The sequence below is a fragment of the Paramormyrops kingsleyae genome, chromosome 5 (genome assembly GCF_048594095.1).
Source record: "Paramormyrops kingsleyae isolate MSU_618 chromosome 5, PKINGS_0.4, whole genome shotgun sequence".
NCBI classification, from domain to species: Eukaryota; Metazoa; Chordata; class Actinopteri; order Osteoglossiformes; family Mormyridae; genus Paramormyrops; species Paramormyrops kingsleyae.
Genome location: NC_132801.1, coordinates 33454387 through 33464555, shown reverse-complemented (window position 1 = coordinate 33464555; position 10169 = coordinate 33454387).

Below are 10169 nucleotides of genomic sequence, written 5' to 3'. Positions count from 1 at the left end.
TGTTTGATGTTACCATAGCATGAGATGAACCACCGCAGACGCACCAGCTGTGAATGCAGAAAATGTTTCAGGCATATTTTCAGTGAAATGTCTCATTATATATCTTACGTATATCCATCCAAGCCTATTGTAAGTGCTTATCCAGAAGTATAAGGTATCGCTATCATTAAATTATAAGGTATTATTATTCCCCAGTGTATTGGGACTCGTATACAGATACACAGGAATTCTTTCGTTTTTTGCATATTCTATCTCGCTCACTCATATATGTATGTATACAGGTGAGTGTGTGTGTTAGATCACAGGCTCATCTATTTTTTGGGGGCTCCTCGAGAAGTTCTTGGGGATAAGGGACTTGCATCAGTGCCCCAACAGGTATATGATCACTCTGCTGACTAAGGGATTCAAACCATCAATCTTTTGGGCATTACTGTAGGTAAGTATAAGCATTTACTGTGGGTCTGTCCATCCATGTTTCAAGTACTTACCCAGTACAGTGTCCCGGAAAGCCTGGAGTCCGTCAGTACAGGGAATGGGGCAGGGTACACCCTGGACAGGATGTCAGCCCAACATTGGGCCCATACACACCTGTGTTTAGAGATGAGAATCAGCCTCACTGCATGTCTTTGGGCTGTAGGAGGAACCAGAGAAACCTGCAGAGACCCCGGGGGTGCAGGGAACCCCCACAAACAGCAGGGGTGGGTTAGTACCTGCAATGCAGCTGGTCACTGTGCAGCCTTCTGTTTTACATGTTTTTAAAAAGTTAGTTCCGTGTGTTTCGATTTAAGTCACATTTTTGTGAAACTGTATAACCAGTGTAAGAAAGCGTGCTATGCATGCATGATTAGGTAAGTATTTTGAATAAGTTAATTTCCAGGCTTTTGTGTTTCTGGTTTTTCACCAATCTGTGCAATGACTCACAAAACTCACCCCCTCTCTGCGTAATGCCCAGCTCATCATTGCCTAGACTCACAAAGCCCCATCCACTCCCTGTATGGACTTAAAATGTTCCACCCAGTCACTGGACGTACTTGTCAAACTCACCCACTCACTGCATGGACTCGCAATATCCTACCCATTCACTGCATCAACTGTCAATGTCCTGCCCACTTAGAGCATCTATTCACAATGCCCCACCCACTCCTTGTATGGACTGACAAAGCCCCACCCACTCAACGCATGGACTCGCTATGGCCCACCCACTCCTTGTATGGACTCACAAAGCCCCACCCATTCACTGCATGGACTCGCTATGGCCCACCCACTCCTTGTATGGACTCACAAAGCCCCACCCATTCACTGCATGGACTCGCTATGGCCCACCCACTCCTTGTATGGACTCACAAAGCCCCACCCACTCACTGCATGGACTCGCTATGCCCCACTCACTCCCTCTATGGACTCACAAAGCCCCACCCACTCACTGCATGGACTCATAATGCCCCACCCACTTATTTGACGTACTCGTAAAACTCACCCACTCACTGCATGGACTCTCAATACCCAGCCCACTTAGAGCATCTATTCACAATACCCCACCCACTCACTGCATGGACTCATAATGCCCCACCCACTTATTTGACGTACTCGTAAAACTCACCCACTCACTGCATGGACTCGCAATGCCCTGCCCACTTTGCGCATCTACTCGCAATGCTCTGCACACTCAGACAATCGACTAACAATGCCTCACCCACTCTCTGTATTGACTCAATATGACCCACCCACTGAATGCACAGACTCACAATTCCCCGCCCCCGCTCTGCATCTCTGCTCCAGCATCGCCTTCAGTACATTTACATCTGTTTACTGACGTTGATTTATTTAGTGGAGGCTTCTGTCCGGAGCGACCTGCAAGCGAGGCAGCCCATTGGCTGGACGTCGGGCGCGTGCCCGAGCAGCTGGTGGCGCCGGCCGGTCGCAAAGGACGCCCAGCTCGTGAAATGCCACTGAGGGCGACAATGGGGGGGGCAGCATTGTGACTCGTTGATGGAGGTACTGCCAGGACGAGTCACTGCAGGCTGTTCATGTCTGACACTGGCAGTCGATGCAGTGCACACATGCTTTTTTCATTGTACACACTCACACACTGTTATTTAACCATCGTCTTGTTAAGCAAACAGAAGCACATCCTATCATTTTGCTCTCATTCAGACACGTGAACGTACCGCACCGCACATAACAAAACATGTACCGTCACCCCTAGTCCCCCGGTTCAAACCGCCTTCGAAGTCCACTCTCGTTTTCATTGGAAATCATGTTTATTTTATGACGATCTGAGATTCATTATCAGGGATCATTTGGGCATGACTAAAATGGTGCGTAACATTAGCTGATTGTTACGAGGTTTGGCCGAGACTGAGTCAAAACACAAAGGCTCTGCACTCTGACGGCATAATCAGCGGATTGGAATAATCACAAAGCGATTATTATCACCAGTGTAAATAAAACTGCCTCCATTGCATCAAATGGGAGCCTAATCCTCACTCTGTGCCTAATCCAGTTTGATCAAACATAAACACAGCCTCTTTAACATATTTCTCTACATCGGCTCCGTCCGAAAAGATGACTAGCTAGGCCCCCTGCAGAGCATGACCCCGTTAAAGGCAGCACACAGTAACCGTGCAGGTCGGAACCTGGCAGAGACTGGACGACCCGTGTTGCCATGGATACGCTGACACGCTAATCTCTTATATGGTGAATTGGAGACATGGGATGCAGTTCAGAGCCCCCCTTTGCATTGGGGGCAAAAAGGGACAAACGGCATTGTACCCAGCGGTGCCAGACACGCCGACCTTGTGGAGGGCAGCAGACGGAGCTTCTCTTTAGGCCCCTGGGTCCAAACGACAGGCCTTAGCTGCCTGTTTGATCCAACTGATCCAGAGCCCGCGGCCAGCTGAGTATGCAGGCTGATATTTCCAATATCAAAAGCGCATCCCTTCCGAGGGATAAAAATGTAACCTGTTATAACTATAGCCCAGTGTTTAAAGGTAAAGCTGAAGGGCTTTTTTATGTTAAATGTGCAGTGATTAGTACAGCAGGCCCGGGGATTACTGAGGTCAGTTTCTCCTTTTTCCCGTGATCTATTTTTGATGCCGGGGCCCTTTGAACTGTCGGTCCTTGTCCCTGGCTACTTGTAGCATTCCTCAGCCAGTGTCAGCTGCTCCGTGCCATCGAGGAAGCGATTTGGGTGTGTGTGTGTGTGTGGGGGGGGGGGGGGTGGTGCAGGGGGGCTTGTTCACACAGACACAGTGGCTGCAGTGCCATGATCCTCTCTGCATTGGGGATTATGGCTGTGTGTCAAGACGACATCAGAAGCCCTTATTGGCTTACACTGAGGCAATACCCCCCCTCCCAAACACCCCCAAGATTATACAGATTTCTGCACTGTAAGGTGTTAACAGCTGTATACACTGTATTAGTCTGAGTGATACACAGTAGTACGTATTGGTATTAGAATCCTCATAGATTCCACCTGGACTGTTTACCTTCTTCTGCTTTCGGCTATAAAACCAGTAGCACCATCATGTAGTTGACTGGTTTATGGATATCCTGTGTATGATCTGCATTTCGTAGATGCTTCACCAAATGGATGCTTACTGGGAGACGCAGAATAAACAGTATTTAAGGAACAGGCATTTTCCAGATATAACCTCAAAGTGCAAAAGCTGTGCCCTGAGTCTCCAGGCACCTGCAGACCCACAGTGGCGCTGGATGGCATTCGAGGTGGGCGGAACCGGGCCCGAAGGTCTCCTCTCTCCCTCTGTATCTCCCAGTGCCTCCCCAACTATCTGCAATTGAACCTGTGGTGTGACCTCATCAAATTCTGGCTGAATTGCTCTGATTCAGGTTTGCAAAATGAATGTTTTGGGACCCCCCCCTAAATTCACCTACTGGGGAGAGATAGCCGTGGGGGGGGGGAAACCAGGCTGTTTTTTAAGGGCCATTTTGGACTTTCTCTCCTTGAGCTGAGCAACGGGGGCTGGATTTGTCCAACCTTCTGGCACAACAGAAAAACAGGCTGCATTCCTGCCATCAGGGAGGCGTCCCCCCCCCCGGCGTGACGGCATCCTTGGACCTCAGCCCATTCCCAGCTCCCACAATAAGGTGCTGTTAATTACTCCACAGCCTCCATTCTGATAAAAAAAAACAAGAAAACCAGGCATCGATGTTTATGCGACAGACCTCCGCGACGTGGAATCGAAGGCACTCCTTCTCCAACCCAAATCGTGCGGCTTGAACGCTTCAGCCAAATAAAAATCAGATAATGAAGTACTGTACAGTGGGGGGGGGGGGCGGGGGCACACACTGTCTTAGCTATCAAAAGGCCGGATTCTGATCTTTCATTTAATATTTATACATTTTTTTAACATACTGCCGTCTGTTTCATCTTTCAAATAAGAGGCCAATCTGCGTACATACAGCCACGCTCAGCCCCATCCTGGTGCCGATCTGTGAATTTAAAGAACCTCCACAGGCATCTCATGCGCCCTGGGGGGTTCGAGGCTCACAGAGCATGGCTGTGCACTCCCCCCCCCCCCCCCACCCCCAGGCATATGGAGGGGGCGGGCAGCATGCTGGGGGTGCCCTGCTACCACGGGAAGGGCTTGGGAAATGTCTCGCTGGGGTGCAAGCACGCAGGGTGGCCTGGGGAGTCTGTCTGGGGGGAGGGAAGGCAGCACCAGCTGTTGACTCACGCTAATTTGCTAATCGAGAGCCGCGGGACCCTGGAGCCGCGAGGCAATAACAGTGTCTACCTCTGCGTGCCAGACGATCCGCGGGGATGGCGGCGGGGGCCAGCGGCGGCGGTGGGGGGCGGCTCTGGCGTCCGGTGCTCGAGAATGGAGCATTTCTGTCCCCCGCCCCCCCCCCCCGGGTTAAAAAAACCGGCTGCCCTCAGGTCACTTAAAGGCCCCCTTTTTCTGCAGCGAGTTGCCCGGGTGGGGGGGGGGGGGGAGTCGAATTAACTGAACAAGAAATCAGGCTTTAATCCACTGAGCATTTGAAGCTGCACTGCACAGCACTGGAATGGAAACACTGTCCTGTTTTGCAGTGTTACTAACGAATAAGAAACGCTTAACTCAGCACGTGACTCAATTATTTAAAATCGCAGATGGGCCTTGCTTACCACGCAGTAGTAAGAGTGAGGCCTGCCTCCCGTTTCACCATAAACACGTAAATAGACCCGAAGTGGAAGGATCTGCGCAGAGATGCAGCAGCATGACCGTGAGGTCAGGGGCCTGGTACCAGCGGGGGGGTCTGTTGAAGCCAAAGCCATGTCGCCAGTACGGGTCGTGGCTTAATGCCCCCGTGTCAGGCACACAGCGTCCTGCCCCCAGCCCCCCCCCACGCTCGCGTGCAGGTACTGAGAGGACAGCCGGCTTGGCCCGCCCGTGTGTGGGAACGGCCCTCTCCCTCTGCCTGGCTCCAGGCCCCGTTTGCCCTGAGACAGCAGTCTGACGATCTCGGCCTCTTTGTCTCCCCGGAGCCGTGTGCTGGAGCCTTGGGTCCCACGCTGGGGTTAGGGCTGAGACACTGTGGAAGCCAGGTCGGGCAGATGGGCAGCCGCACTCCCCGTGCGTGGAAAGCGCTACAGGACCCGAGCAGCGACACTGGGTCTGCAGTCGACGCCGCCCAGAGTGTCTCTTTGAGGATTAAAATATAGAAACGCGCGGCGGCCTCGCTGGACCCGGAATGTGGCGCGACTCTGCGAGTGTTTGCACTTTACATTGTAATTCTGTGTAATGTGATTGTGAGCCAGACGCTGCGTCTCACTGGGGGCTGAACAAACACTGTCAGCGAGCAGACGGGCGGGGGGCTGTGGGCACAGGCACTCGGTGCGATTCTTTAGGAGAAGCGCTAAAACAACCAAGCAGCTTCCGCGGCATTCTGAGGAACAAACAAATAAACAAACAAACAAACAAACGAAAACTGACCTGATGATTACAATTATAGGCTAAATTAAAATGAAATTTTAAAAAGATGAACAGGCATTTTCTTCAAAAGCTATAATAAAACACTTAAAAACTGATGAAAATTAGACGAGAGGACGTTGAATTGCATGAGCTTGGTATAGATCCAGAATGTTCTGTTAGTTATTACAAACAGACAGGGGAAACAGTTTTGGTGTTTGCTAAATTTTTGAGGTAATTTGCCACTTTGTCGTGTGAGTGTGTGCTTGTTAGACAGAAAGAGAGGAAGGATGCTGTGTGTGTCCGTGTGTGTGTGTATGTGTGTGTGTGTGTGTGTGTCGGGGGCTGATCTGACCCCTTATTACCAGTGTGTGCAGGTTGCTGAGATGAAAGCATGCCTTCGCTACCTCTGCTGGTTTCTATAGATATGAACACAGCATCACACCAGCAGGAAACAATGCTGGAGCCTGCCACTCCACACTGGAGACTCCCAGATCATCACTCCATCCATCAGAGCGATCATATTTTAAAAACAACAACAACTCGGGGGGGAGGGGGGCGGCTTTGATGCGGGGGCTGGAGCGTGCCTAATGGGACTAGAGCCACGGGGAACCCCCATTCATTCCAGCACCCTCCGCCGCCCGGTGAAAACCCTCCAGAAAAACTTAAAAGGAACCTTCTTTTCAAAAGCCATGACATCACCCCAAAACAAAGGGGCCTGGGAGGGGGTGTGGGGGGGTGAGATTATACTAGGGAAGGTAGCAGTAAAGCGGATCTGTCACACCGTGGCCCATCCAGTCGTCCCGGCCGCTCCGGCAGCGCGAACGCCAAGCTCTGCTCTCACCAAACTCCCACTATCCAGGCGTCGCCTGGCCAGAAAATTTCAGATTTCCTCCTTTGTCCATGCAAGACTGTGGTTTTCAATCCCAATCCCCCCCCCACCCCCCCACTACCCCCTCATAATAACTGCTCTTGGAGTTTGTTTCTGGGTCAGCTCAAAGTGATGGATTGCAGGAGGATTGTGGGAAGTCGCATTTCCATTAAGTTCTCTAAGGACGGCAGACGCACCGAATCTCTCCTGCGCTTGGGTTCTCCATGAGAGTCCTCAGTGCGCCCTGGGGCTTCCTGCAGGCAGGGCTCTCTCTCTTCGCACCCCTCGGTCACATTCTCCTACATCAAATAAGTCATGAAGATACTGACGTCCTCAAACTAGATAAAGTTCCCCCTCTGCCCACCTTCAGAATCAACAGACGCAAAAAAAAAAAAAATCACAGAAAATATATTTGCAGTCAAACTATTGATATGTTAAATGTGATTTCAAAGATCTAAATGAATTTTAAATTTCAAGTGAACTTGGTTGTCTGTGCACTAGAAACAATCCCCCTGGAATGTTTAATTGGCAGCAATGAAATGCCAAATTAATGCACCATCAAAAAGTATACTTCAGACAGCCCTCATTCTCCACGGGTGCATTGCTCTTAAGAAACATGATTCTATTACAAATTCGTCTTTTATCATTGTACAAACAATTTGTAAATTGTACGAATAGTTCAAGCTCCCACAAATCAAGGAAGTACAGTTATAAATAAGCATGATAAAATGTAGACAATAAAACAATGAGTACATAGTTGCTGATGTACTGGTCCTTCACTCATACTGATGTAGCTCACGCTCTGAGTCAGTCTGCAAGGTGCTGGCCTGAATGATGCTGAGGCGGATGGTTGGTGCTGTAATCTATTACGCTGAGGGGGGATTCAGAGAGCTGGGCTCCACTCAGGGTTGCCAGGTACAGAATATTGTCTAAGCAGTGTGATCTGTAGGAATGGAATGTCAATATGGCAGCACCATCAATATAATCTTACCTGGCTTTGGCCGGTTTCACTGGTTTTACTGGGAGCTCACATTACAGCACATGTTTTTTTTTCTATATGAGAGCCTGGGGCAGACCTGAGGCTGCATCACCTCACCAAATCTTCCTGAGAGAGAGACCATTGTGGATTTCGTTATTCATTGGTGGGTTTGGCTAGTAACGCTTTTCACCACATCAACAGAACGCCGATTATTAAACGCTGTAAAAATACGGCTCGGGTTCGCTTATAAGTGTGCGGTTGTGCGTGTAAATTTTGTGCAGGAGTTAAAAATTTTCCCCCATTGCCTGCAGCCATGGGCAAGACTGTATGTGCGGCAGAGGGGGTGTGCACGCGGTGGAAGTGGGGGGGTGAGCGCGCGGTAGAGAGGGGTGAGAGAGTGGTAGAAGGGGTGAGCATGCAGCAGAGGGGGTGCACAAGCAGCAGAGGGTGTGAGCACATGGCAGAGGGGGGGCACAAGGCAGAGGGGGTGCACAAGCAGCAGAGGGTGTGAGCACATGGCAGAGGGGGGGCACAAGGCAGAGGGGGGGCACATGGCAGAGGGGGAGCACAAGGCAGAGGGGGTGCACACGGCAGAGGGGGGGCACAAGGCAGAGGGGGTGCACAAGGCAGAGGGGGTGCGCTCGTAGCAGAGGGGGTGCGCTCGTAGCAGGGGGGGTGTGCACGCCCCCCTTTCCCGATGTGCTACTGAAGGATCTTGGCTTCCCTGGACGTGCTTGCTTCTTCGGGGAGAAATGGAATCTGAAATTGTCCAGTTTCAGAAACGTAGAGATGGCGCAGCCTGTGCTGTGTAATCTCAGAGACAGTGGGGGGTGGTGAAAGGGATAGAGTGAAGGAGGAAAGAGAGAGAGAGAGAGAGAGAGAGAGAGAGAGAGAGAAAGCATCCCCACTCACAGCAACACAAAGGCACATTCACTTCTGCAGACACTCTCTTCCCATCCCTCTTTGGGACCTCTACAAACACCCACTCCCCCTCCCGTTTTGCCCCCCCCCCCCTGCCCCCCCCTTCAAATTCACTGGCACTTACAGAGAGCACAGAGGCGCCAGCGGAGCGGGGCTCATCTCTGGGGAACAATAAAGACAGATCTTCATAAAAACTTCAAAAAGGCCTTTCCAAGTGTTTTATAGGTGCTTTAAAGGTTTATAGGCCTTGGGGAGAAGGCCTGACTGCTGCAGTGAGCCATGGGCTGGGTGGCGTTTCTGCTCATTGACAGTGAAGACGGAACGTTTGGGAAAACAGGTGATCAGCCAGGGTGAGGATGGCACCGCTGATCCGGAAGCACCAGGAAGCACAAGTGTCCCAAACAGGAAGCCTGTTCTGCCCACCCCCATACCACTGAAAAAAATGCCAGTGTGTTTATTTTGGTTAATTAGAGGCTGATTCACTGTCAGCAAATACAAGTAACATTAATACAGGCCACGCACTGTTATGGTGAGAGAACGTAAATGCATTTACGGCAGTGACCCAAACACCCAAAGGCCATGGGCATAATTAGGGCTGCCCCCCCCCCCCCCCTGCAGAGGGCTGAGACATGAATCCAAGCATCGCCAGCGATACCTACGTATCTTCATCTGAGGCGAGGCGCTGAAGTGTGGCATAGCTGCACGGCTGCTCAGCTGCACGGCTGCTCAGCTGCACGGCTGCTCAGCTGCACGGCTGCTCAGCTGCACGGCTGCTCAGCTGCACGGTAAGACACTCGACCCTTGGCGGCGCATTTCCGCAGCGGGGATCCTCAGGCCCAGCAGCTTTGCCCACAGAGATTTGCGGCCTGCCATCACCGTGGGCATGTGGGACTCTACCGGTGCTCTGTGTGAGTGTGCAGGTGCTTTAGTGTGACCCTTTAGTGTGACCCTTTCTCACCGCCGACAGAGTGCCATCGCAGTGGCTACATTGACGCATAGCTTCCTATGAGCACTGCGTGATACTAAAGTCCCCCATGACACTATAAGCAAGTCACATGGCAGCAAACCCATCTAGACGCGAGATTAAAAGCACTAATGAGTGCACCTTTAAGGGTGTGATGGGGCCGGGGAGACCCCCGTGCACTGAGGGGCTACAGTCTGCCTGGGAGCGACCTGAGCACCGGGACTCGTCGGCTGGCAGTCGCTCCCACTCCCCCATGGTGACGTGAGCCCAGCTCCGGCCGGGATCAGGTCTCCGGAATGTAATGGGCTCAGGTTGTCCCCACTCTCCCAGGAGTAGGTGGATCGGATGATTGCCCGCTTGTGGATTTCTGATCTTCTTTTCTAGCAGGTTTTAATTTGGGTACCAGAAATTCGGCCCTCGTAATTCATGGCCACCCCCCTCTCACCCACACCACACCCACCACCCATGGATCCATCTGATTGCTTTCTCCCGAGTCCCGCGAGAAGATGCTGACTCTATGGT